This window comes from Lynx rufus, unplaced genomic scaffold (genome assembly GCF_022079265.1).
Source record: "Lynx rufus isolate CCGP_SWC_20201006 ecotype Redwood Valley unplaced genomic scaffold, mLynRuf1.p SCAF_6, whole genome shotgun sequence".
NCBI lineage: Eukaryota > Metazoa > Chordata > Mammalia > Carnivora > Felidae > Lynx > Lynx rufus.
Window position 1 is genome coordinate 136,972,677 of NW_025814878.1, and position 23,078 is coordinate 136,995,754.

Below are 23,078 nucleotides of genomic sequence, written 5' to 3' on the forward strand. Positions count from 1 at the left end.
TAGAACTGCCTGTGTGAGTCCCTGAACGATATTCTAATCTCCCTAAGGCTGTTTCTGTACCTGTAAAATGGCTACACTAATGCCTGCCTCACGAAGTCCTCGTAAGGACTGAGTGAAATCGCATATATGAAGTCCACACCATGGAATTCACGACAATGTCTTTTCCCTACCCTCGAAGGGAACCGCTTGCTTTCTCTGAAGTTAACAGTAGGGTTTCGTTAGTCTTGCTGTTTGTTTCCTTTGCTAGACTGTGGCGCATGAATTCACCTGGGCAAGACACGGTGTAGAAGAAGCAAATTTGTGTCTTTCATTTGTGAAAAGACTAATCAGTAAAAAGGAGGGGGGAGATCAACCATGCAAATGTGGTTCGTTGATCACTGGGCAGTATAATTATTTATTGTTATTTTGATAAATTATTTAAATTATTATTGTTACATAAGTATGATAATTGCAAATACTGAGAATTGAGGGGGGGTGGTTAGTGAAAGTCTGTATCTTCCTGATAATACACAGGAAGGCACATTGTCTGAACGCATGTGCCATGGGATATATGTGCTATTCTCCATTGGATCTTAGCACCTAAGTTTCCTTAGTAAAGAAAAAAGTGCATAGGAATTTGTAAATTTTTGCTGTGCCGCTAGGATTTCTCCATTCATGCCTACAGTATTAAAGACTCCCAGGGGCGCCCGGGTGGCTTAGTCGGTTAAGTGTCCAGCTTGGGCTCAGGTCATGATCTCACGGTTCGTGGGTTCGAACCCCACGTCGGGCTCTGTGCTGGCAGCTCGGAGCCTGGAGCCTGCTTTGGATTCTGTGTCTCCCTCGCTCTCTGTCCCCTCCCCGCTCACACTCTGTCTCTGTCCCTCTCTCAAAAACAAACGTTTAAAATTTTAAATTAAAAAAAAAAAGACTCCCAAAGGAAGGGTCTCCGAGCCTCCTGCACTTTTAGCGACGGTCATCTATTATGTGCAGAAGACCTCCAAGAAGGAAATAGAGAGCGCCCACCATTGTGCTTTAAGTTCCCAGATGAACGTTGGCAGTTTAAGATAATACAGAAACATAATTCTCATTGTAGCAATCTCTACATAGTTCAAGGCAATGTGGGCAGCCGTTACGGTGGCCCATAAAATCAGTAGGTACTGATGAATAATGAATAAAGGTTCACTCCCAAACCAGACCATCAGATGGAAAGTCTAACTCGATTTCACAATCCAAACCATTGTTCGCCCACTCGGTCTGCTTCTTGTTCCCTGCACGTCCTACTCCTCTCTTCACAAGCTGCTAAACCACTAAGCCAACCTATCACAACAAGTTCAACCTGCTTCTTTCCTCGAACCTACACTTGGCATCACAGTCAGGAATTCTTGTCCAGTGATGGGGTGCCTGGGTGGCTCAGTCAGTTGAGTGTCCGACTTCAGCTCAGGTCATGATCTCACTGTCTGTGACTTCGAGCACAGCTTAGAGCCTGGAGCCTGCTTTGGATTCTTGATCCCTCTCTTTCTGCCCCTACCATGCTCACACTCTCTTTCTCTCTCTCAAAAATAAGTAAGGGGAGCCTGGGTGGCTCAGTCAGTTAAGCGGCCGACTTGGGCTCAGGTCATGATCTCATGGTCCGTGAGTTCGAGCCTCGTGTCGGGCTCTGTGCTGACAGCTCGGAGCCTGGAGCCTGCTTCTGTTTCTGTGTCTCCCTCTCTCTCTGCCCCTCCCCCATTCGCGCTCTGTCTCTCTCTGCCTTTCAAAAATGAATAAATGTTAAAAAAAATAAAAATAAATACGTAAACAAAAAAAGTTTAAAAATAAATAAAAAGAATTTCTACAGTGAGATTCCAGAGTGCAGATTCTGAGCATTTGGTAATTCTGATGAGGCAAGGGTCCCAGGAGGTCATTCACGAGGCATTGCTCTCAGTTGGAAAATCAGACCTGTCGAGGCAGAGTGGCCATGGTTTTATTTCTGACTGGCCCTCCTGACAGATGCAAAGACCGGACAGAGTGCAGCCCATAAGCAATCCCCAGGACGGAGAGTGCAAGAAATACTGCATTTCTTCATTTTTAAGTCAGCCTAGGTCAAATTCTAAGCTTCAGCCCCCAGGATGAGTAGAAAAGTGGAGTTCAGCTATTATGGAAGCTCCCGACCGTGGGGCCATATGAAAGTCACTGCATTGCAAGGAGCACAGAACCTCAGAGAGGCCCCACTGGTCTTGAGGCATGGGGTGGGGGACACAGGATACCACGGGGTCTCCATGGCTCCAGCCCTTTGGGATATGGCAGTTCACCTGCTTCCTCTCCACTCATGGGACCTGGAAAAGCTTTGATGAACCGAAACCCCCGTGCCTCCTGCTGAGTGCCCTAGGCAGACAGACCTCTTTTCTGAGTAGCACCCCTCCCCCGGGCTGTTGCCCCTATGGGTGCATGCTCCCCACCGCTACGGAAACGCTTCAACCTCTAACCCACTCCCAGTCCAGGGTGGAAGGTCTCTCAGCTCCCACCCTCGATGCTCACAAAAGCATCTGGCTCTCCACTCCTTCTCCGGGGATATCGAATCTCGTCTGAGTGGAGGAATTTAAGAAATCAGGAAGTGCTTCTACTTCTGAAGCAAGAGAAGACAAACCCCTAATTTCTGTTAGAGAATTCTGGGAAGGGTAGAAGGGACCCGAAAAAGGAAGTCCAACTGAGATCTCAGAAAATTATCCTGTGTCATTGGTCCCATAAGCAAGCAGGTGATAAGCGTTGCCCTTGATTTTTTCCCCCTGGGAACTGGGTAGGACCAAATGTTCTGATGGAGAAGTGATAGGAGCCACAGTTAAATGTATCGGCTCCAGGGACACTTGCTAAGTGTGAGAACCGAGAAACAATCATGGGTGTTTCAGGGCAGCGCCTCTGAGTGCCTTCCCACCCATCCCTCACGTGATTCTGGGGAGAGGTTCGCATGATCAGGATTGGGAGTGGACTAAATTAGAGAGGAAGGCTGAAATGAAAGAGTTGTAATACAAAAAGCATGGCAGGAATCTGCAAACACAAACCATCCTGCTTTGAGCCTGAAATCCAGCTGATGAGTAGATAAAGAAGATGTGGTACACACACACACACACACACACACACACACACACACACACTGGAATACTACTCACCTATGAAAAAGAATGGAATCTTGTCATTTGCAACAACATGGATGGAACTAGAAGGTATTATGCTAAGCAAAGTAAGTCAGTCGGAGAAAGACAGATATCATATGATTTCACTCATACATGGAATTTGAGAAACACAACAGATGAACACAGGGGAAGGGAAGGAAAAATAAGACAAAAACAGGGAGGGAGGCAAACCGTAAGAGACTCTTAAATACAGAGAACCAACTGAGGGTTGCTGAAGAGGAGACGAGTGGGGGATGAGCTAGATGGGTGATGGGCACTAAGGAGGGCACTTTTCAGGGTGAGCACGGGGTGTCATAGGTAAGAGGGGAATCACTGGGTTCTGGTCCTGAAACCCAGACTACGCTATATGCTGACTAACTTGAATTTACGTTTAAAAAATAAAGAAAGAAAGATTAAAAAAATGAAATCCAACTGGATTTTGGAAGGGCAGAAGGGATGACCGGGTCTATGCCAGCAGGGGCAGCTAAGGAGGAAGTAAGAGGCCCGGCCCCAGACCATCGTCACTGCCCAGAGCCAGCGAGGAGCCAGAAGAAATCGGGTTTACCCGGAGCCACGTGCAAATGCACAGAGTGGACACGTGGCAAGGAGAGACCACGAGACAGCAGATCAAGAGGACAGGTGAGGCAAACACACCCGACACTCAGAGACTCTGGCCCAGGGAACCGGGGCCTCCATATCCTGGAGCCCCACTGCAGGAGGTTCCGGAAGAATCCACATCTACTGCCATTCGCCAATGCAGACGGACACTTCCCGACTCTGCCCTGTCAGTCTGGTGTTGCTGAAAACACTTTGCACTCCATGCTTTTCGAACACAAATAAAAACCTCTTAATACCATAAGAAAACAGTTAATCTTCTTAAATGACAAAGTATCTCAGTCTGGTGCCGATGTGATTTGACTGAGATTGAACTTAAGCAAATGTTTATGGGAACAGGAAGCAACGATTAACAAATTCATTAATTCAATTACAGCACGGGGTAACTCCTCAATAAATGTTTGTTGTCGCTGCTGCTGCTGATAATTAAAATCCTGTTTATAGATGGGTTGTGATGTATAATCATTTCATAACTATCTAAGTCCTTATGCCTTGATGAGAACTAACATTATGTGTAAATATTGACTAAGGCTGAGCCTCACACATGCCATTGAAATTCAAGTTTGTAATCTACTACTAACCAACAGGAATGAACTAAACTGGGACCTGGGTCCAAAAAAACCCGCTGATTGGCTGGTAGTGGACGTGCAGACAGGATCCTAAGTCAGGATATCTTGCGGTCCCGTTTGCCTAGTCTACAAGTTGGGCTTGCCCGACAGAAACCTTATACACGACAGCTGGTATTTCTTCATCGTGCAGTGGCTTTTAGGATTTCTCGTGGTGAAGGTTCTCTCCCTGGTTCAGCGTCCACAAGGCTCCAGGAAGGAGGCTGGGAGACCCAGAAGTCTCAATAGGCTGGTGGACATAGTTTTCTAAATATCAGCCCAAACTGGTCAGAATTGAAGTAGCTGAGTTCGGTTCCCTCAGTCACCCGTTCACACATTTCCCAATTTGGGGCAGTTAAGTTACCGATTGAATGGATAGGAATGGGGCTCCTGTGCACACACACGTAAACTATTCAATTAACTTACCAGATAGAAATGAATTTATAGGACACTGTTTGTCAGGGACTTAGAGGAAGTCAGGCAGCACCTTTCAAAACCAATAAGCCCAAACCCAAAGTCACATTTTGCCACAAGTTACCCTACGATGCCATCCACCCCCCACTCCCAAGGAACGGGCAGAGGTGTTTGCAACCCGGGATCTACCAGAAAGGAGTGGCAGCATTTCCTCTGCACGGAGCTCGGGGGCAGGGGGTGGTCTCTTTTACAGGCGTGAGTGTGATTAGTAGGAAGGGGGCAATAAATATTAATGTGCTTCCCTTTCTGCGTTTCTGTACACACACTTTCTCGCATTTGGAAGTATTTATTGGAGGGAAGGGGTAGAATAGAAAGCATTGTGATTACTCAAACAGAAATTCAAAGAGAAATCAAGTGTTTGTGTTTAGCTTTGGCATTCAAAATTGAGAAACACAGTAGGTTGGAAAACAGACTTTGTAGAGAGGGGAGGGAAAGAAAGGAAATTTTCTGAATTCCTGTAGTATACCAGGAACCAAGCCCCAGGGCTCGGATCTTAGATTTCTTTTCCCCAAAATGCAGATAAAATTCCTCTTCTACTTATGACCATTAGGCCATCACACTTGTTGCCCTGATGAAGAAGGAGGTATGTCATAGAGGAAGACGTATAGATTGAAGGTTCTGAGCCTTTAAGAAAACTTTAGAAGCTGCCTTTTCTAGAAGGTGATCATTGAGAAGTTCCAAGAAACCAACTCCCAACATCAAGAGTCTCATAGCCCGACTCCTTATCCTTAGGGTGAGGTGCAGCTTGTGAAGCGTCCAGAAAGGTAAGGGAGACCAAGCAAACTTTGGGCTGGTGGCACATTCCCAGGGTGTAGTAGGGAGTGACAGCAAGCCTTCCGCCTGGCTCGAATAATGCATAACCCCATCCGTGGAAAGAGCATGATGGGTCCTCGGACATCCCATTTCCTGTTGGTGTGCACAGGGACTCTGGAAGAACACTGTGTCTCATGCAAGAATGCAGAGGGGGACCAGCACACGTGGGTTAGGGAGCTAAAGCCCTCAGGTGGGGGCTTTAAAAGAAGGGGCCAATGGCCCAAACCACACCTCAGCCTCCCAAAAGCTGGATGCAACCAGCCATCACCCCTCAGTGGTCACCAAGCCAGGGGGTAGGAAAGCCAGCCTCTCTGCCTTGGAAGACAGTAAGGGGTACAGTTAACCGCACCTCCAGGAGGCTACATGTCGTCTGGAAGAGGAGCAGAGCCAAGGATGGGAAATCTGAGACACCCAAAGAGGCAGAGGTTAACCTATACATCAGACGAGGTTCATGGAATTTTACTAAAAGGTGGGGTCCCCTGCCCTACCCCCTCTACCTAGCACACGAGGGCTTGTGATAGATAAGAACATTGAAAAGGTTGGGGCGCCTGGATGGCTCAGTCATTTGGGCATCCAACTTCAGCTCGGGTCATGATCTCACGGTTTGTGAGTTCCAGTCCTGCTTTGGGCTCACTGCTGTCACTGCAGAGCCAACTCCAGATCCCCTGGCTCCCTCTCTCTCTGCCCCTCATCCGCTCAGGCACGCACTCTCTCTCTCAAAAATAAACATTAAAAAAAAAAAAGAACAATGAAGAGGTCCTATTTTGGGGAGGTTCAGAAGAATGCAGGATGAACCAATTTGCAACTTGGGTCAGGAGCTCCAGGAGAAGTCTAAATCAGTTACGTGTCTAGATGGAAGATTCTAGGCTTTGGGAAGTGTCAGCGTTACTGATCTCAAGAACGTAAAATGTTGGGGTGCTGGGTGGCTCAGTCGGTTGAGCATCCAACTTCGGTTTAGGTCGTGATCTCACAGTTCGTGTATTTGAGCCCCACTTCAGGCTCTGTCCTGACAGCTCAGAGCCTGGAGCCTGCTTTGGATTCTGTGTCTCGCTCTCTCTGTGCCCCTCCCCTGCTCACGCTCTGTCTCTCTCTCTCTCCCAAAAATAAACAAACATTACAAAATATTTTTTTAATAAAAATTTTAAAAGAACATAAAATACCATTCTTTTCATTCATTTAATAAAAAATTTATTTTGTATTCTGTGCTGGTTTTATATTGTATTATATGTTTGTGTATAACCATAATTTTTTTTTAGAAATTTTTTTTTATTTTGTTTAATGTTTATTTATTTTTGAGACATAGGGAGACAGAGCACGACTGGGGTGGGGGGGCAGAGAGAGAGGGAGACACAGAATCTGAAACAGGCTCCAGGCTCTGAGCTGTCAGCACAGAGCCCGATGTGGGGCTCAAACCCACGAACTGTGAGATCATGACCTGAGCCGAAGTCGGACGCTTAACCGACTGGGCCACCCAGGCACCCCTAACCCATAAGTTTTTAAGTTGTCAATTTTTTCAAGTTGATGAGCATGGGTGCCAGGACATTTCTTTTTTTTTTTAATTTTTTAAAATATTTATTTTTGAGAGACAGTGAGAGATAGAGCATGAGTGGGGGAGGGGCAGAGAGAGAGAGAGGGAGACCCAGAATCCGAAGCGGGCTCCAGGCTGTGAGCTGTCAGCACAGAGCCCGACGTGGGGCTCGAGCTCATGAACCGCGAGATCATGAGCCAAAGTGGGACGCTTATTCGACTGAACCACCCAGGCTCCCCTGGTGCCAGGACGTTTCTTCTCCTCCTCCCCCTCCTTCTTGCCTTGTCCGGGTCATCCCATACTTGCACCTCCTCTAGGGTAGATCAGAACTCTCCTCCTCCCCCCAGGGATAAAACAGGAATGGAATAATTGGCCAGGTGGTAAGGCAGGCCAAAGAGAAAAGGGGGTACTCAGGGGTCTGTGGCAAGGTGATGAAGAGAGAGAATGCCCTCAGGGTGAGAATTTCTCCCAAGGTCCAAGAGAGAGGCGGCCGTGCAGGTGGCTACGAGAATAAAGAGCGAAGGCTCCTACGTGTGGGTGCCGGGCAGACCAGAGCCATCTGAAGCGGTTTGCTTTGCCCCGTCCTATTCTCAGGCCCAGGGGAATTATGGATTGCGGGTGGGGGGGGGGGAATTCTCAAGCCAGAGGCTGGGAGCTGTACTGCACATCCTACTGGAAACTCGTATGTGTCAGGGGAGGGGGGTGGGTTGGGGATTGAGAATAGCAAGACTGGCCAGTAAGACGTCTCCTGGGAATGGCCATAGTGCCCCTCCTTCCAACATGAAGATCAAGGTCACAAGGCTACCCAACACAAAGAATCACCCCAAATACATTCAAAACTGTTCATCTTTTTTGGCTGCTGTTGTTACAAGTCGGACTGGGATGAACCACTGGATTCTATTCCAGAAATCATTATTGTGCTATATGTTAACTAACTTGGATATAAATTTTGATAAATAAATAAATAAATAAGTTGAAGTGATTCCCAGAGCTAAATAATATTTAACTCCAACTTTCTTTTTTTTTTTTTCCATAATTTTTAATGTTTATTATTGAGAGACAGACACAGAGTGTGATCAGGGGAGGAGGCAGAGAAAGAGGGGGAGACGCAGAATCCGAAGCAGGCTCCAGGCTCTGAGCTGTCAGCACAGAGCCCGACACGGGGCTCAAACTCACAAACTGTAAGATCATGACCCGAGCCGAAGTCGGTCGCCTAACCGACTGAGCCACCCAGGCGCCCCCTTTCATTTTGAATCCGGAAATAAGTATATCACACGTAGATATTGCTGGTCAGAAACAAAGTCATAACAATTTTTAAAGTTACTTTAAACCAGAGGGGCACCTGGGTGGCTCAGTCGGCTAAGCATCCAACTTCGGCTCGGGTCATGACCTTGCAGTTCGTGGGTTCGAGCCCCCGCGTCGTGCTCTGTGCTGACAGCTCAGAGCCTGGAGTCTGCTTCTGATTCTGTGTCTCCCTCCCTCTCTGCCCCTCCCCCGCTCATGCTCTGTCTCTCTCTCTCTCTCTCTCTCTCTCTCAAAAATAAATACACATTAAAAAAAATTTTTTTAAGTTACGTTAAACCAGACCCTTTTGTGCATGCGGACGTGTGTGTTTACAATCGCCGTGCTTTCCAAAAATTAAAATGTAAGGGGGTTGGGGTTGGAGACGCGGTAGTGTGGGGTAGAGAAGAACACGGCAACATTTCCAATTCCTGGAGCGGTATTCTGCCGCTTAGTAGTGAGATGTTGGCCTGCATGCGGGATTCTGAATGTTTGTGTCTGGACACCTTTCCACTGTTTTCTTGTTCTACCTCCTCACACCTCTTCGTCTTGCTCCCGAATCTCTACGGCAGGAACAAACATGAAGAGACAAGCGAGCAGTCAGATGGAGCAAACAGTGGTCACTGCAAAGACATTAGTTGAGGTTCACTGGGGTTTTCAGAGAGGAAGAAATATTCATGGTTGTGGCTGGGCATTTGACTTAACTACTCTAAAAGTAAGGGGCTCTTCACCCAGACATAGTCCCCCAAAAACACCCCTTTTCTGGTGCATGGGACGGAGTAGGAAGGCTACCTACCTAAATTGTTAGTGGCTTCAGTTTATTTCTGCATCGACTCATTCCGGCCTGAACATCTCGACAATTTAAATTCGCTTGAGAGAGAGGTAGAGAGAGAAAGAGAGAGAAACAATGTCCTGCCCTTTAATCTGAACAAGAGACGAGTATGGGTGTGAGGAACCCTGTGTTGTGTGCCGTGCCTTTGAAAACAGAACAAAACACAATGTCCGGAGATAAATTGTCATTTTCTGAAGCTGTTTTCTTACAGATTCTTGAGGAAATGTTGCCCCCTTCTGGACAAAAGCACAGGGAGCAGTCATCACAACCTTGACATCCAGCCTGTGTATAAACTCATTTATGTGGTTAGTAAAGAAGGATATTGCTTTGGCTTCCTTTCTTTTCTGTCATTTTGCCTGAACAACACTGATCCACTAAAAAAAAAAAAAAATGAAGTCCCTCTAAAAGCACTAATCATATGCATAATAGAACAGAGAGCACATTTCACCAATTAAGCAGATTCTTCCAAGGAGGAATAATCAATCACACTGACAAAGTTTACCAGATTTTTTAAATCTCACTTGCAGACTTCTTAAGGCTGACAGGGCTTGAAGGGGGGTAGACGGATTCTCACCCAGGTTTTCTCTTTGGTTTTCTTTTATTAGTGACTTTTATCTTTCAAAAATGGATTCGAGTCTGCCTAGGTAACTGGTCTCAAATTTGATCTTTTGAATAGATTTTAGTTCTTTAAAGTTCACCGTAATATTCTGAGCATCAGAGAACGAAGGGCCAAGAACTCATAGTCGGCTTTGTGAGGTTGAGGTCTGGAATGTGGAGAAGTGTGTGAGTCTGGGACGTTTGTTTCTTGGCTGGATGACCCTCAGCCTTGCTCTTCTGGGTCCCTTCACTGTGTTCATTCACAGCCTGGCAGGGAAGGTGGCCACATCCCTCTGGGAAGTTTGCTCTGGTCTGGGAGGTCGCGGCAGGTGGTAATTGACAGCCTCGTGCACCTGCTGAAACGCTGAGGGTATTTATACCAGGTGGGAAGGTGGTGGAGAGCCTGTGCTGGGGTCTCTGAAGCTGTGTGTGGATCGTCCTCTGCTCCCTAACCCAGGGGGGCAGGTGGCCGTGAAGCCCTGCCACCTCATCCCGAAGTGGGATGTGTCTCGTATGCCGGTCCCCACGCTGGAGGCAGCAGAAAGTTTCTCGGTAAGTGAGATACGCGCAAGGGAAGGAGTGGAGGAAAATGTCTTTGACCAAGTGGCGGACAGCTCTTTCGGCCGTCCACCAGACCCTTGCTGAGATAAGTACTTCAAATATCACCTGCAAGGACAGTGCTCAGATTGTGTGTCACGACAGGTCCCCCAGGGAAGTGGCAGGACGGTGCACAGAGACGGGGGGCTTCATGCGTCTGCCTCCGTATAAATCTCAAATTACTAGCTGCAGAGCTGACTTTAAAAGCACAAACTCAAAGGCCGACCAGCAGCCTTCCGGTGGACACAGCATCCCGTGGGGGTTTGAGTGACTGCTCGGAAAAGCACAAAGAGAAGGAAAGGGGGAAATAGGAAAAAAAACATGTTCTTTTTAGAAATACTCTTGTTTTGAATTGGGAAGTCCTTGGTGCAGAAACGTCTTTGGTGCTGGTGATTATCTGGACCTGTGAGTGCTGAATTGATTCACTGTCCCGCAGACACCCAGGGGCTGAATATCAAGGAACAAATGCATTAATCATGGCAGGGCCCGTGTGCCAACGTGCATAAAGACCACTGCTCCCAGCAACAGCGATAGCGTGAACATTTCCACAGACCACACGCTCCGAAGTAGCTCTCTGAAGTCTCGTTACTGACTGTGCGGGCTTCGGAGGGGTGGGGGAAATTGCACTTGACTCTCTCCGAAACCCGCATTTGGAAATAAATGTATTTACGCGTAGCCTCGTTTTTAAAAAAGAACAAGAGGGAGACTCTTTGGACCAGAGTCCTTACAGATGAAACAAACATGCGGACACACACACACACACACACACACACACACACACACACACACACACAAAAGCTTTCAGGGAGACACAGAAAATAATGTTTAGCAATTACGGTCCACAGCTGCTGCCGTTCCAATGTGCGCGTGCTACACAGGTGCGGCCATTATAACAATGAATAGCACACATTAAAGGTGCCATCCATAGGGGTAATAATACTAGGGTTGAAAAGGTATTTTCATTTGCAGCCTGATGTTAGGCAGAAAATAAAATAAGGCGTTTCACAGCCAGCCTGATGGCCCAGGTTCCACAGGGGACGCCCAAGCCTGACGTTAATCTGGGACTCTTCTGCGTGCGCCTGACAGTGGGAATCTGGCCGCGGTTATCTGGAGATCCCGCCAGATCTTGTCTTCTTAAAAAAAGGCTGCTGCTTGGGGAAACTGAGGCACCTCACAGTTCACAGAGTTAGCAAATCAGCCAGCGTGACCTCTCTCCCTGCCTAGGCCCGACTGGTCTCTGAATACTAGAAATATTGTTGGGAGAACAGTATGAGGAAAGAAAATAGGGGCCCCAGTGGTTGGGATATTATAACGAATCCCACAGGGAAGGGAGCGTGGAGAAGGGTTCCTGCCTCCTCCTCAGGCCTTGTCTCTGGGTGGTGCCATCGCCGTGCCCACCTGTCGCACAAATGCCCTTCTGGGGTCTGGCTTTGAAGGTCTGACCCACCTGCCGTCTGGCGGGCACGGTATCCCATTCCACTCACTTGCCAGAGTTTCTCACCTCGTCAAACTCCCCGACTGCAGTGGGAAGATTAATCTCCGGCAACCAACACATTCTTGTAGATTGACAGTTGAAAGAAGCCGGAGAAAGGGAGAGCTTGGGGTGGTGATCACAGTGTGAGCCTCAGAGTCAGAAGACCGAGCACCAGGTCTCGCGTTCCCGCGTGCCACCTTGGTGACCTTGAGCAAGCTGCTTAAACCCTTTGAGCCTCTGCAAAATGGGGACACCAGCGTCTGCAGGGGAGAGTCGTGTTGGGGTTCCGATGAGACCGAGTCTGTGAAAATGCTTGACACGGAGCCCGTGACACCGTAGGCACGCAGCAAACGGTAGAGAGTATCGGAGTAGTCTGTTTCTCCGTCTTCGTCTTCCTCAGTGGGTCTGTGAATAACCTGTAAGTGCTTCTAGGCAAGAATGTGGGCATCTGTGTCCGGAAAGGAGAAAAAGCGTGCTATACCTATTTCTCTGTGCCACAGAGCCTACTTCAGACCAAAGCGGACTGTGAGGGGAAAACGTGTTAAGCTCAGCAGAAGAAATGTTTTCATACAAATGATAAAACAAATCATTGTGTTGTGGGGCGAGTTTGGAAAGCAGAGGTCGACCAGGCCCAGGCGGGCGTTGGTCTGGCCGCTGCGGACCGGCCGCCTTCCCAGCGCCCCGGTGGAGAGCTGCCCACACAGCCTGCGAGTCTGGAAGCTGGCCTGGCCGGGAGAGGCCGGGGGGACGCGGGCTGAACGCCGTCCTAGGGAATGGGACAGGCCCCAGCTTACCAGGGAAGGCGGGAACCCACGGCCTCTTTTTAGAGGCCTTGAAAGGGAGGAGAGGATTGAAATTAATTTGAAACTTCCCAGGAAGCCTGCATAATGAAAACGAAACTCGACTGCGGTGCTGGCTGGCAGGCTCCAGATCTGGAAGGGCTCACGCAGCAGAGTTCCAGTCTCTGGAAGCCTGCTGGGAAGAGGCACAATAAGCCCGGAAGCGGAGGGGCGGTGATGAGGTGGCCGAGGCAGTATGAGAAGTCCATCGGTCAAGCTCTCGTGGACCACGGGTCCTCGAGATGCTCTCCTGGCGTGCTCCTTCTTTCCCTCTTTGGACGGAAAGTACTGACCACGTCGTGTGAACGGGCATGATCCTATCCGGTCACGTGACCTCAGGGTCCCTGTTTAGGAAGCAGAGAGTCTGAAGGCAAGGATAAGCCCATCAGCACACGATTCTGAGACTGTGTTAAAGCATTTGGCAGGAGAAAGGGGTGCCGTGAGAACACTTAAGAGGGGTAGCTAGGGGGTTCAGGAGAGGTTCCTAAGAGGAGGGGATATCTAGACTCAAGTTAGACAGGTATGGATGTAGAATGCACAGAGGCCTGAGGGGAGTGCCTAGGCCTGTCTGCAAACTCCTGATTTCGGGGAGGGGTGTGGAGGCAGAGGAGAGGCTGGGGCGGCAACCGTCACTCTGTCACGCGCACTCTCCGTTCTAGGGAGGGCAGATCATGGAACCAAAGTCCTTTAGGACAACACACAGTAGGGGCCAGACTCCAAAATGGCCACCAAAGATCCACACCTCCTGGTATTTAAACCCTCCTGTAGTCCCTGCCCATACGTGCCAGAATCGGTCCATGTGATCAGTAGAATATGCCAGAAGTAATGGCACGTCCCTTCTGGGATTAGGTTATAAAAGACATCGCAGGGGTGCCTTCAACATTAGGCTCTTGATTTTGGCTCAGGTCATGATCTCACGGTTTGTGAGCTTGAGCCCCACATCGGGCTCTGTGCTGACAGCACGGAGCCTGCTTGGGATTCTCTCTCCCCCCTCTCTCTGCACCTCCCCTGCTTATTTTCTTCTCAAAATAGACATTTAAAAAAAAAAGACCTTGCAGCTTTTCTGTCTCAGGTCATTCGCTCTGGGGGAAGCCAGCTGTCCTGTCTGAAGCAGCCCAGGGCAGACCCCACATGCAACCGTCTGAGGCCTTGTGGGTTTGGGAGCAAATATTTCTGCCCCAGTCAACCTTCTGATGCCTGCAGCCCTGTCTGACATCTCCACTGTACCCTCACGACAGACCCCGAGCTGGAACCCCCAGCCGAGGTATGCTTCTGACCCTCAGAAACTGTGTGAGGAAACAAATTGTTGTTCTTAAGTTGCTAAAGTTTGGGCTAATTTGTTACATGGCAACAGATAGCTAATACACCTAATTACATGGGGGGGGGCACATATATTGCTATGTGTAAGAGCAAGTTATAAAGAAAAGCATATGCTGGATAGGACCCTACTTTTTATACATTACAGACTGCTTTGTTGCATTTATAATGATGTTTCCTTTATTTTTTCTTTTTTTAAAAAAAAATTTTTAATGTTTATTTGAGAGAGAGGGAGAGAAAGAGAGCAGAAGCAGGGGAGGGGCAGAGAGAGGAGGAGACACAGAATCCGAAGCAGGCTCCCGGCTCTGAGCTGTCAGCACAGAGCCTGACGGCAGGGCTAGAACTCATACGCTGTGAGATCACAACCTGAGCCAAAGTCGGACCCTCAGCTGACTGAGTCAGGTGACCCATAAAGTTTTTTTTTAATCAATCTTTATATCAAACCATCAAAGTGATTTTTTAAAATCTAAATCTCTACGATAATATCAATTAAGTTTCATAAATAGTGTTAAAAAGCAGATCACCAGGAGCATTTTACAACTACAAGCTAATGCCTTGCCGTGTTGTGACGCTAAAGAAGAAGGCTGTGCCCTCGCTGTGCAGGTGGGAGGCTGGGGGCCGAGAGGGAAGCAGTTTCTCAGCAGAGAAGGACAGTAACCAGAAGAGCTGGACAGAGCGTGATGGAGCCGGATGATTTTCAAGGCACTTTGGGGGTGCTTAGGGCCGGGGCAGATCCCCAGAAAGGCCCACGTTCTTTCAGAGAGGAAGGTGGGAAGGGGCCATGTTGGCAAAGAAGGAAAATCTACCTGTTCAAGGATTCCCAAAGCTGGGTGAAAGGGAGCCCTTACCTGCTGGCCTCAGCAAGGAGGACCAGAGGTCCCGGTAGATTTGAAAGCACGTTCTCACGTAAGGTGTCCCAGAGATGCCCCTCAAGGCCGGTCTGATGATGGCCCAGCATGCCAACCTCTCAGATACTTCTCAGAAGCTACATTAGCCTACTTGCCTTTTCTACCACAGACACCATATGCGTCAGTCGTTCAACTGATTAAAAGGACATTAGGGATCTAACCCCTTGCCATTTTAATGCCTTTTCTCCTGAACGCTTTTGTGATCTATTAACGGCTTTCACTGTGTTATAAAAGTGGTGTTTCAGTTCATACCAGCTCTCTCTTTCGCTGGGGGGAGGAGGTTCTTAAAGTGTATCAGCCACAGATGTTTGAGAAAGTCTCCCCAGCAGTGCCTCTGAGTGAAGGTGTCCCGGTCCCAGGACATCAGGGTGACGAGTCATAAACAAGCCCCAATGTACGGAGTGAAGCACGCTCCTGTCAACGGAGAGGACGTGGGCACAGTGGGGTGGGACGCAGCCGTCCCCCGAGTGGCCTAAGTCAACACGGGGGCAAAGCGAAGCCCTGTTCTGATTCTCGTTTAAAAAACCCACTCGCCAGTGGGTGCCAAAGCCTTTGATAGGGTTTAGGAGTGGGATTGTGCATGACAATGTCCACAAGGAAGGAAAGGTAGAGAAGACATTAGTCACGTGAATGTTAAAGAAATCCTAGAAATACATACCAGGAGAAGACTTGACTTTTTTGGCTGCTGTGCTTAGAACAGAGCTGTGTTTATTAAATTAACTTTGACTCCATCCTCAACTTGAGGAGGTTTTATCCTAAAGACCAAGCACCCAAACTAACCTGTGTATTTAGATTTAGAAATACCTGCCTAACCCTTCCTCACTAAAGAGAACTCTATTTTCTAGACGTAAAGATCGCATTTTACCTGTGCTAGGGAACTCATTCTAAGATCAGCCCTCCTGCCTTCTCCAAGGTCCTGGGAAAGCCCGCAGTCCGAATTGTACCAAATTGCTATTTTCCTTAAGTGGAGGGGCTTCTTTTGGTCTGATACCCTCCATAAAATAGCACAAATATGGGAAAAACCTAGTGAAACCACATGAAACTTTAATAGCAACTACTGTCTACATAAAAGATCACTAAGAGACATGAAGAGAAAAAGGAGATCCTTAGCAGTGTTGGTTTTCATTGGTTATGGATTTAATGGCCACTGAAGTGGGGGGAAGAAAGGATTTTTCCTTACTACGTCTATACGATTCTTTCTCCGAGGATGCACACCATTACTCACATGTTCAGCTTTTCATTATGTCCCTCAAAATAGACGAAAGAACAAGAGAACGTTGTATTTTCTCCCATGTGTGGCCTAGACTTCCAAATGTCTTTATTTCTTTAGAAATGTCTAAAAGAACTTTGTGTAGGCTAGTGGCTCTGTTGAACGAAGAGAGATAAATCCTACTTCATTCTCCACCCAGGCCCCGTGGCAGAAGCTGGCCTCTGTCAAATGGCTTTGTTGTCTTTCGGTCGGTGATAACGATAGTGCTGGGAAGAGGGGTTTTTCACCAGATTTCTTCGCTTTCAAATGTGGCTTACATTGAAGGTAAGCACACTGCAACGTCCACTCCTTTCTCCCTCCTTTATTTCTTTGTATAAAGAGGCGGTTTGTACGATCATTCGTAGGAATGTTTGTGATAAACCACAAAACCTGTGGACTCTGTTAACCTGATGTCACCTTGGAGCTACTGGAATTCTCTTCAAAAAACAACTAGCATTGGCGTAACTTGAAATAGATTTAACTCAGATGGGGGTGCCTGGGTGGCTCTGTCTGTTGAGTGTCTCTTGATTTCAGCTCAGGTCAGGACCTCCACGGTGAGCTCTAGCTGGGGCTCTGTGCTGACAGCGTGGAGACTGCTTGGGATCCATTCATTCATTCATTCTTTCTCTCTCTTTCTCTCTCTTTCTCTCTCTCTTCTGTCTCTCTTTCTCTCTCTTTCTCTCGTCTTTCTCTCTCTTTCTCTCTCTTTCTCTCTCTTTCTCTCCTCTTTCTCTCTCTTTCTCTCTCTTTCTCTCTCTTTCTCTCTCTCTTTCTCTCTCTTTCTCTCTCTTTCTCTCTCTTTCTCTCTCTTTCTCTCTCTTTCTCTCTCTTTCCTCTCTCTCTCTCTCTCTCTCTCTCTCTCTCTTTCTCTCTCTTTCTCTCTCTTTCTCTCTCTCTCTCTCTCTTCTCTCTCTCTCTCTCTCTCTCTCCTCTTTCTCTCTCTCTCTCTTTCTCTCTCTCTCTCTTTCTCTCTCTCTCTCTTCTCTCTCTCTCTCCTCTTCTCTCTCTCTCTCTCTTCTCCTCTTCTCTCTCTCACTTTCTCTTCTCTCTCTTTCTCTCTCTCTCTCTCTTTCCTCTCTCTCTTTCTCTTCTCTCTCTCTCTTTCTCTCTCTCTCTCCTCTTTCTCTCTCTCTCTCTCTTTCTCTCTCTCTCTCCCTCCCTCCCTCCCTCCCCCCCACTTCCCTCCCTCCTCCTTCCCCACTCATGCATATATACTCTGTCCTTCAAAATAAACACTTCTTAAGATTTAACTGAGATGGTGGTGGAAAATGTCAGCCTCCAAGCACATGGCCGGAATGAGCAAAGTCTGCTTCTTGGGGGCTGCCTGTTTCTGGGCAGAGGTGTGCAAACAGCGTGCGGCTGCTGAGAGGGAGGGCAGGGCCTTCGGGCAGTGTCCCGTTACAATTGTTTCCCCAGATCTCCTGCCTCTTGCCGTAATCTTTGCCAGTGGCCTGTTTAGCCAAGTTCTCGGGCACCTAGGACTTCCCCCATGTCGTAAGGTCCATTGCAGGTTATTAAATTGTGGGGCTTACACGGTTTATGAAATTCCTTTCTAGAAAGCAGATTTAGCAGTAAGCTGACCCTTTTCCCACCTGGCGGAACCCACTGGGGATGTGACCTTGGTTCTTGGTCCCTGGGACCTACTCTCTGTGGGAAGCTGCTTAGCCACTTAGGATTGGTTTGATTTATGGTCTTACTGTGATAGGGTTATAGTTTTTAATTTAAAAATATGGAGACTTAGCTCCCTAAAAGTTATTCTGAGGGGGATGAGGATATTTACTTCTATACTTTTTTTAGAGATCCTGTATTCTAGCCTAAGTTTTCCCTGAATGTGGCAAATAAAGTTGTGTATTTATGAATAAGCATAACAAGTTTGAAGACAAATCACTGCTGTGTGAGAAAGAGAGTCAGGTAAGCCTGAGTTCAAATCCCGGTTCTCCTGTGTATTATTACCTAACCCCTTTGGGCCTCAGTTTTCTCATCTGTAAAATGAGAATGCCCGCGGCCTTTACACCTCCTGGCCTGTCCACATGATGCTCTTTATAATGAGTGAGACTTCAGATGAGTTCTTGAGACCAGAGATGATTTGGGTACTTCTAATGCAGGCATAAAGTGAGCATTTGAAGTGTTTGCCGACTTGAATTAAATTGGGCCACTGGGAGGCTGTGAGTTCATTTTCTACCAATTCAAGTGCCAGTGACAGATTTTCCTGCCAAGTGGACTTAGGACAAATAGGACCCCATGCTCCCGCCAGTAAAAAAGAGAAAGAATGGCTCCAGAGAAGGTCCTCAGGATGGTCCAAAAGGAATTGCAAATTTCTAGTGATAGCGGGAAACGTCAGGTTGGTTTGTTTCCGTAAATTTCTGCCAAGTGTGAATTTAACACCCAGAAAGGTATATACAAAATAATGGCTACGTGTATCTGGGCAAAAGTTCGGTCGTCCACTGAGGGTTTGGGCACCACAGTCAGAAGCAGGGACATTCATGGGATTGTTACCCAAACAGTGTTTCAGAATCCAAGATTTCACTTTTTGTTTTAGCTCTTTGACCAGCGGCTATGGGACCGAAGGACTGCTGTGTGACGTCCTGGTCACGTACCTTTCCCGTGAGAGGCATCTCTGGGTCAATGAACTAAGGATTATCACTCTCACTTTCAAAATGGAGAAAAGCCATGTCATTATGAGGTGATTTACATTACCCGGAATCTCTTCCCAAAAAGGGAAATAGGCCTTGGGGACTTGAGGATAAGGCAGCCATTTCTAAAAATTGATTTTCAGATAAGCAATATATTCACATCGTTTAAAAGCTATAGGTATATATGCAAAATGTAAACAGACACTTCACCCAGGACAGAAGAAATAAGAATGACAAGGGACAGTGGCGTCTGGGTGACTCCGTTGGTTAAGCATCCAACTCTTGATTTCGGCTCAGGTCATGATCTCCCAGTTCGTGAGTTCGAGCTCCACGTTGGGCTTTTCACTGATAGTGTAGAGCCTACTTGGGATTCTCTCTCTCTGCCCCTCCCCTGTGCGTTCTCTCTCTCTCAAAAAATAAACTATTAAACAATATTTTAAGGATAAAGGACATCAGAATGGCAAATAAGCACCTCGTGGTCCACTAGGAAAATTCAAATTAAAACCACAATGACCTATTAAAATGGGTAAAATCTAAAATCCTGACCTTACCAAGTACTGTGGAGACGGTGAAGCAACTAGAACTCTCCTACATTATTGGCGGGAATGGAGAAAGAATACAGCTACTTTAGAAGAGAGTTTGGCAGTTTCTCACAAACGTCTACATACACTTGCGATAGAGCCCAGGAACCCAACTTCTGAGTACTTGCCCTATAGAAACGAAAAGCCGTTCCTACAAAAACGTGCATATGTTTTTAGAGCAGTTTCATTTACAGTTGCCAAAAATGGAAATAACCAAAATGTCTTTCAACAGATGAATGGGTAGACTATGGCACATCCATGCCATGGAATAGTACTCAGCAATAAACAGGAACAGGCTACTTTACCCACAACAACCTGAATCGACAGCCTCCTGCTAGGAAAATGTCCTTCTCAGGATGCAATATTCCATTTATAAGACCTCCTTGAAAAGACAAAACTATAGCGATGCATAACTGACCGGTAGTTGCCAGTGGTTGTGGGCAGGAGGATAGAACTACAAAAGGAATTTGGAGGGAGGATAAAACTACTCTGTATCCTTCGCGTGGTGATAGTTACATGATGGTCCCATGTATTAAAATTCATAGAACCATACGCCCCAAAGTCAACTTTACTGTTAGCTGTTTAAGTTTATTTTGAGAGAGAGACAGCACATGTGTGCGTGTGTGTGCGCACGCGCATGCTAGTCGGGGAAGGGCAGAGAGAGTGGGGGAGAGAGAATCGGAAGCAGGCTCAGTGTTGTCAGCGTGGAGCCCAACATGGGGTTCAATCTCATGAACCTTGAGATCATGACCTGAGCCGAAATCAAGAGTCCAACACAACCGGCTGAGCCACCCAGGCACCCTTCCTACTGTCTGTTAGCTTTTAAATAAAATTTTTAAGTACTGAAAAAAAATGATAGAATGGAAAACATTTCTCATTTTTTAAAAACTGAAGCATAGTTGAATGTTTCTCTTCTTTAACTTCTGCCTAATCCCTTGTCATTGCCCAGAAGAAACTACTAGTTTATGTCTCAAAATCTTTATACCTGTACAACCAAAAAATTTATCAGTCCTCCCTCTTTTACCACAAAGCGTAGTTTTACGTAATCGATTCTGTTCTGAACTTTGCATTTTCACTTAATTTATCTAAAGACCTTTTCATATTGATGCATAGAGAACATTCTCCTTTTTTAATTTTTTTTAACGTTTATTTATTTTGAGACCGAGAGACAGAGCATAAACGGGGGAGGGTCAGAGAGAGAGGGAGACACAGAATCTGAAACAAGCTCCAGGCTCTGAGCAGTCAGCACAGAGCCCGAAGTGGGGCTCGAACTCACAGACCATGAGATCGTGAGCTGAGCCGAAGTCGGACGTTTGACCTACTGAGCCACCCAGGCTCCCTGAACATTCTCCTTTTTTTATATAACTGTATAATATTTTGTTGTATGGATGTACCATAATTTATTTAATCCCTTAATGGCAGACATCTGGTTTGTTTCTGAACTTTTACTACTAAAAACATTAATGTGATGAATAATTTTGTAAATATAGAATTTCACATATGTGCAAATTTATCTATAGAATAATTCCCAGAAATGCGATTGCTGAGTCAAAAGGGTAAATGCATCCATAAATTCTAATAGATACGGCTAAATGGCCCTCCATAGAGGGTTATGAATTTACACTCCCACCAGCGATGTTTACAATCAGAGAAGCCATTTTTGAGAGCCAAGAGCAAAGAGGAAATGAAAAGCCATGGGATAGATTACATTTGGAAAAGTATTTGCTTCAGAAACTAAAAGCTAGGTAACCTTTCCTTCAACAAATTTTTATCAGGTATCAACTACATTCTTTAGCAGAGCGTTTACTTCAGATGAGATACGATAGAAAATATAAGAGGCAGTCCTATCCCTCAATTTATAGTGTAGGAGGGGCGACAAGACACATACAGGAACCTGTTAAAAATTAGGAATGCATCCAATCACTCACCACCTCCAGGAAGCTCTACTCCAGGTCTATTTGCTTCACTCTTATAGCAAAGTGGTGAAACCCATCATATTTTAAATTATGTATTTTCATCTCAGGAAGCTCCTCCAGTCAGGGGCCAATTCTTTATCATCGCATCTTTTGGGGAACATTTCTGGTTGTAAATATGCATAAGTAATACCCAGCCCTGGAACCCGTGGCACAGAGCCTGGTGTGTTGTAGGAACTCCATATTTACCCAGTTGCAGCGTTGGATTTAGCAAGGAGGGAGGGATTTGAGAGCCTTGTTGCTGGTTTTTAAAATCACGTCGCAGGCACAACTAAAGTTTGGAGTTTGCAACCTCCAAATAACGCACCAAGATTTTATAATATCCATCAATTGGCAAAGCCTCAGAACACTGTTTGCCGGTATCGTTGCCTCTCCCCCTTCCCCCCCCACAAAAATGCAAAAATTTCAAGTGCCCCCATAGCCATTGGACAAATTGCCCTGTGACGTGGACATTTGTTAATGACCGTGATGGTCCCTGGTTTTCCAAGTATAAGGAGGAGCCTTTGCCTTTGTGGTCTACTTAGCATTCCTATGACACCATAGGTGGTTATTACTGATTTTTTTCTTCAGGGCACCCAGATTAAGAACCCATAAAATCACAGTATTCTAGAACTACACAGACCCTCGAAGCTTCTGATCTACTCTTCGTTCTCCATACTGCTTCTACCTTAAAAAGAGCCCTCTAGAGCCGCTTAAAACAGCAAAGTCTTACCTTTTCACTTAATTACATTCCTGCAAATGCTTTGGCAGTTTCAGAACCTGGTTGGTGGTGGTGGTATAAACTCTGGAAGCCTCCATGTTGGCAGCCATGAGCTCCCGATTCATAATCCTGTGCTTTATTTGCCAAGAGTAGACACAACTCAAATGCTAAAAGAGCCCCGGGGAAGGGGGTTGGTCCCCCCAGCATTGTGTGCTTTTGCAGAAAGGAAATGAGTACCAGCGAGGCCAGCTTCTTCCCCTCACCCTATCTCCTGAATGCAGTTTTTCCAATAATTTAATAACATTCACAGGGATATTAGATTAATTGGATTTTAATTCCAAAGGACTGTGAAAGCAGAAAAATGAGTCACCAGCTCATACTAATGAGAAGATCTATTAAGGGCTCTTCTCTGATAGACACATACAGCAGGGTTATAAATATTTCATATCCAATTAATTGAATTTTGCCCCCTATATATGACACTGCCCTGGAACATCAATCAAATAGGACCAGAGAAAGAACGGAGTGCTGGAAGAAAAACCAAGAACTTCTTTGGAATAGCAACTACATGACAACCAGCCTTCCCCACCCCCCAGCCCCTGAAGCGCACCCCACACCCACCCCCCCAGAGCACCTCTGCCATTCACACAGGGCCTGCAGAGAGGAGCTGGAAGCATTCACACCAACTGCAGCTGGTTCCATACGGCAGGGAAATTAATGTTAATTAATCAGACAGCAGTTTTATACAGGGCTAGGTGCAGAAGGTTATTCGAGTCCTGCTGCAAATAGATTTATAGGTGTAATTGCCATGTTGAATGACCCTCCCTAAATAGGCTCATTAAACTGGCCATCAGTCAAAAAGTCTAATTGAAGCCATACAGTAGCCTGCAATCGAGAGCATGTGGCTCTCGATAAACAGAGCTCGCCCATGGCA